At 42.3% G+C, this 5,717-nt stretch overlaps 1 pseudogene; it reads left to right on the plus strand.

Moving 5' to 3' along the window:
* Window positions 1-2,883: 2,883 nt before the first annotated feature.
* Window positions 2,884-5,375, plus strand: LOC119727791 (annotated as a pseudogene).
* Window positions 5,376-5,717: the final 342 nt, after the last annotated feature.

Genomic DNA, 5,717 nt, shown 5'->3' on the forward strand with positions numbered 1-5,717 from the left:
AAAATTGTGTTCAGAGATTGCATGATTTTCCACTGCCCATGGTATATTTGTGATATTTTCGATCAATATTGAAACATGACCTGTAAGTAGTATGAATTTACAACTCATTATGTTGTAACTTAAGGTGTACATGTCGTTGCTGTGTTCTTTAAACTGAACAAATCCACTGCAAAAGCTGCGAAGAAGTTCTGGAAATTAGGTGGAAGATGGACGAGCTGCAGATGGATACTAGGTCCTGCCTCACAACTCATGAGTGGTTTCAGGCATCATGTGCCATTACAGATTGCTCATGGCCAGTACCATAATCTGAGTATGGAAGATCAGTGATTGAGGGAACTATTGACCAGTGAGTAAAACAACTACAGAAACAAGTGCAGAGATTACAGGGTCCAGCCTAAATGAGTGAGTGCAAAAGGAGGCTGTGGTGGAGCACCATGGGGAGTGAAAATGCCTGTGGATTGACAGGAGGCTGTTGACAGGGAGATGGCGACCTCAACCAGAAGCAAGTATTAAGGCATTGGCAGCAGTCAGCAGGCCGCCCAACCCGGAGAGGGAGGCAGTGATATCCCTATCCCCAACACACATTTAGCCATTGGTAGACAATGCTTCTCCGATCCTTTCCCTGAGTTAGAAGCCACGCTCCTTCAGGGCACATGTTCTTATAATGGACTTTACCTTTGTTATGCAAACAAGATACATGCACATGTACTAATTCACAACCTGCTACTAAAATCTGAATGTTGCATATTTTCATTAGATCAAGTGAATCCTACTAAAGACATGGAGTATGCACTGCCTCGCCCAGGGAGAATTAGACCTGATATTGCAGCAGTGCACCAAGTAAGCAATTTTCTTCATATATTTCAACCAATTGAACATTTTTATATTATTAAATTCAAGACAAGTTTGCTAATGTTTGTTCAAAGTTGGGTGGAGAGCGAAGTGCATAACATTTAAACAAAAAAATTCAACAATTAATAAGCTCATAATGCACATTTCCGCATAGACGGTCTACCTCTCCCCTGGCTGCCAGGTTTATGTTTATAGCATAAATATCACCGCTGCAAAGAAGAAGAAGAGTCTATCCAAAATGGCCTGCTCGCTTCTCAACGCATTCTTCACAAATGGTGAGCTGGCCGAGAAGGGTAGCTTGACCCAAGTGGATAAAAAAGCAGTTAATGTCGTTGTTGTTAAGTAACAATTGTTTTGTTCTTCGTGCGGTACGTACCGTACATATCTTCAAAATGGTTGGGCACTCCTTCGTGAAAAAGCTTCCTGGGATAAATTGTCGATTGTGTTAGTACATGGAAAGTTTGGAGGAACGTTTCCTGTAAATTTGATATAGAGGAATTTGTATGGGTACCACAGGAAATGATACAAACATTTCACAGAGAAGAGGCGTATAGGCCAAGCACTTGGAAAGAAAAGGACCTTCTAAAAGAAGAAGTTAACTCACAATCAGGCCTAAATTCAGAAGATATTTAAAAATGTGCGAAACAAGATGACCAGCCTGACAAAGTTTAATGGTCGGGAGTCAAAAATCCTAGTAGTAAGGTTCCACGCAGGTCAGAACATGTTCTTCCCGAGATATGCATAATTTGCCTTACAAGTAAAAGTGTTGTGGACCGTAACACAAAGAAGGAACTCCAGCGTATGGTGATATGTGAGACTGATGCCTCCAAACTGTTAGAGGCTGCTAGGGCTTAAAAATGATCACAGAGTTCTGCTTCAAAACGAGGGCCTTGACCCTGTGTGCATTGAAATCCACTACCATGCTTCGTGCTACAAGCAGTACACAAAATGCACATGTGAGGGTAGGCCGACTTCTGGTAGATATCTATCAGAATCGTTTTCTTGCTTTTGCGATGAGGTGATTACGAGGAAGATCACTGCTGGTGGGGAGATCGTGAACAAGAACACTCTCAACAAACTGTTCCTAAACATAGTGGGAAAAAGAGAGTGCATTGACATCAGAACATACCGCAATTCACAGTTAAAGGCGAGGCTCTTGCACATTTACATTAACATATACATATTTGATGTAAATAAGAGAAATGCGTATGGACACCACAGGAAGTGATACCAATGTTTTACAGACAAGAGGCGTATAGACCAAGCACTCAAAACGAAAGAAAAGGGCCTTCTAAAAGAAGAAGTTAACTCACCATCACGCCTAAATTCAGAAGAGACTGAGAAATTTGTGAAACAAGTTGTCCATCCTTAGAAACATTATGACAGCTGCAACAACTTTCAACTTTATTTCAGAATGAAGCCACCATTGAAGACCCATATTTTGATTCGGATAATGATGATGCCGAAGACCATATGCGTTTGCCATAGGCTAAACCTAGCTGTGAGCCAGGCAGTGAAGGAAGTAACAGGTGCAAAACAACTTGTTACTGTCCACAGTATATCAACACATCAACAACTGACCAAATAGGCTGGCAAAACTTAAGAATATGACAGCCATCTTAGCAGCGACTTATGTTGGAAGAGTTGATACTGATGATAACGATGAGGGTGCCCTCCCATCATACTCAACTTTGAAATTCAAGAGGGTTTGTTAATTTGTTTTATTTATCATGCTGTGATGTCTGGTGATTATTGTTTCTTACACAAATCTACAAAATAATACTTTGTGTTTAAATTTCAAATCATGTTTTACATGTTGCAAAAAGTAAGATCATTTTAGCTTTTTTTTTTTTTCCTTTTAGCTGTACGAGATTCGATGGTTGTGCATGGGAGAGAATGTTAGAGCGGTCATACATAATTACTTGCGACCTGTTTTTGATGAAACCATCGGATCTATCTCGAGTACAGAGGCATCTACATACAAAGAATTCATGGTGCCAATCAAGAGCACTATGACTAATCACACAAAAAATGGCAGAGACGCCAAAGATGTTGGTGCCAATACCCATGACACCAAGCACTCCTCCAAGACTAACGCCATATTCCTACAGTGAGACCTCTCCTTCCCATCAATCCCCTATGGTTAGGGAAACAGACAGCTATCCATCTCAGCACCACCAGCCAACCCGTCAACCAGTGACCATCACCCCTACACCTCGCCGACTTTGACCTCGTCCCAGCTGGACCTGAAGACAGAGAGCCCCTAGTCACCAGCCAAGGATGCTCACCACTCACCAAGTAAAGAGTGTACAAACAGTTACCAGCAAAGGAAAAACATGGCCCCCACCTGGAAGGCTGGATTCGAGATGTCAGGTTTCTCCTCGAGTCCAAAGAACTACCCGAGGAGTCCTCCAATTACATGAGGTACGACACAATGGAGGAAGGGCGAGGGATGTTCTGCTCAATCTTGAAAGTAGGACCCCCAACGGCGTGAACGCGTAAGTGGCTTTTGCAGAGCTCCTTCAGGAGTATGGGGAGGACAAGATGCCCTGTCTCCTATGGCTAGATTCTTTGCCAGGCTACAGCAGGGGAATGACACTCCAATTGGATACGAGATCGCATAAGCGTCCACACTGAGAGAAGTTGAAGAGGCGAGGCGACGCCATGGACAGAAGTCCACGGAAGAGGAAAAGAGCCATGACAGGATGTTGGCCACACAGTTTATGGTTGGCTAGAAGGACCTGCGTTACAAGCAGAGGTTGGCATCAATGTGACCCAGATTTATGGGCATTCGGGATGTGGGCCTAGGACCCTGATAGCATTATATTTGTCTAGTGCGTGGTTGACGAAAATGTCCTCAATTGTGTATTAAAGTGAATTGTGTATATTTGCTTATGTTTGTTGTTTTAATTGTATTCAGTTCTTTTTATTGTCATGCTGGGGACAGATGCGAGAGTGTGGCAGGGTCAAGTTTCAGTTGTATTATTCAATGCATTTTTAGTATCTATATTTTTAGTATCTATAGGAGTATAATACATGAACTGATTTGCATTTCAAGACCGAATCCATTGTTTATGGATGGCCTTGGCATGTACGATGTGCTCAAAATGATCCAAGAAAACCCGCAGAGTGGGAGGCTTCTCATGCGGGACAGCAAAGTGTGGAATACATGACAACCTGAAGATTTAATTGAACCTACTGTAAACTACCTGTAAACAACTAAACAACTCCAGGAAGTGGATGTTATGCTTACATGTACGGTACCTTCTCCAATTTCTAGAAGAATTAAGCAGCGAAGGTAGCTGATGTTAACTGCCCCCCCCCCCAAAAAAAAAACCCACCGAATTGCATACTTCCATTACCCTGAGGCCCAAACAACTTACACCAATGCATAAGGAATTAATATATAAGGAATTTGATACCAAGGTCGCCTGATTCGCTTAAGCAGTTTTGTTCTTGCGCCTATTTTGTGAAATAGTCGGGAGTAATTTTGCTTTGATGAATTACTTAACTGTGCCTGTGAATTAGACTTTATGGGCTAGAGGGATTAAGATGAAAGATGTGTGCTTCGCAAAACAGGCTCTGATACAAAAACTACATGAACTGGACCGAATTGGGAGATCTTGGTATCATATTTCCTATAGATCAATTCTTGATTTATTGGCACAGGTAGTGGAAATATGCCGTTCGTCGGTGCATCCTCACCCTGATGAGGTATCGGATGTTGCTGTTGGTGGCGTGCTCCAGCAGATGATACATAGAGACTGGCAGCCCGTGGCATTTTTCTCAAAGCAAATACAACCAGCTGAGACAAAGTACAGTTCGTTTGGTTGAGAACTTCTGTTACCATGCACCGCCTATGGTAATTAGGATGGTTTGGCCCAAACATGTTACTTGTGAAACGCTGTATTTCACATTTATTCAGATTTATATTTTTAACATCTGCATGTATTTCAAAGGTCTTCATTAGTAATCAGGGAGAGTAAATCAAGCGCTAATTTGTAGAAGAATGAATAGACGGCACTGAGGTGGAGCAAATGGTCAAAGTGCATGTGGATGACAAGTCCAAATGCCCGCTCAATAGGAAAATAATCAGGATCGACCAGTACTGTTAGAGTCAGGTTCAGAGACTCTTGGCTCAACGAATGGGATAACCTTTTTTTATACATCCTGTACAATGCACAAATTTGCCTTTTAGCACACCTTACCGCTGAGTTGCCAGTTGAAAAAATGTGATGAAGTGACTTCTGTCGACATTCAGAAAGTTCTACACCACAAGACGAGAACTCTCTTCCACGGGAACTCTCTTCCACATCAATGTCATCAAGCATGCCTGGAGAAAACTACGATGGGTCCACACTGGCATTGGGTACTGTCAGCTGATCAGGCTCAAGAACCGAGTAAAGCTGCAGTATGCTCTAGAGGGTCTGCGCAGAAATGATGACTTAAAAAATGTCATCTTCACAGATGAATCAACTGTGGAGATGGACCGCAATTCCAGAATGACTTTGCAGAACATTTGATGGCAGTAAACGTTGCTCGAAGTCAAAACCGAAGCAACCCTACAAACTGCACATTTGGGCTGGCATAAGTTGGCACGGTGCAACTAAGAGTAAGATCTTCGACGGCATCATGCGCAAAGAGTTCTTTACTGACACCATTCTGAACGACGGCCTGCTGTCCTTCCTGAAGAAGCGCTATCCAGATAGACACTGGTTCATGCAGGATACTGATCCAAAGGAAATAATAAACTCATATTATAGGAAAAAAGTCAGTTCATCCACAGCTTTTTGGTACGGAACGGTGGTATGCATGTACATAGTATATGTATGTAGACAATAATCAAACTAGCTTTAGCTTTGCGT

This window comes from Patiria miniata, unplaced genomic scaffold, assembly GCF_015706575.1.
Source record: "Patiria miniata isolate m_02_andy unplaced genomic scaffold, ASM1570657v1 HiC_scaffold_20, whole genome shotgun sequence".
Taxonomy (NCBI): Eukaryota; Metazoa; Echinodermata; class Asteroidea; order Valvatida; family Asterinidae; genus Patiria; species Patiria miniata.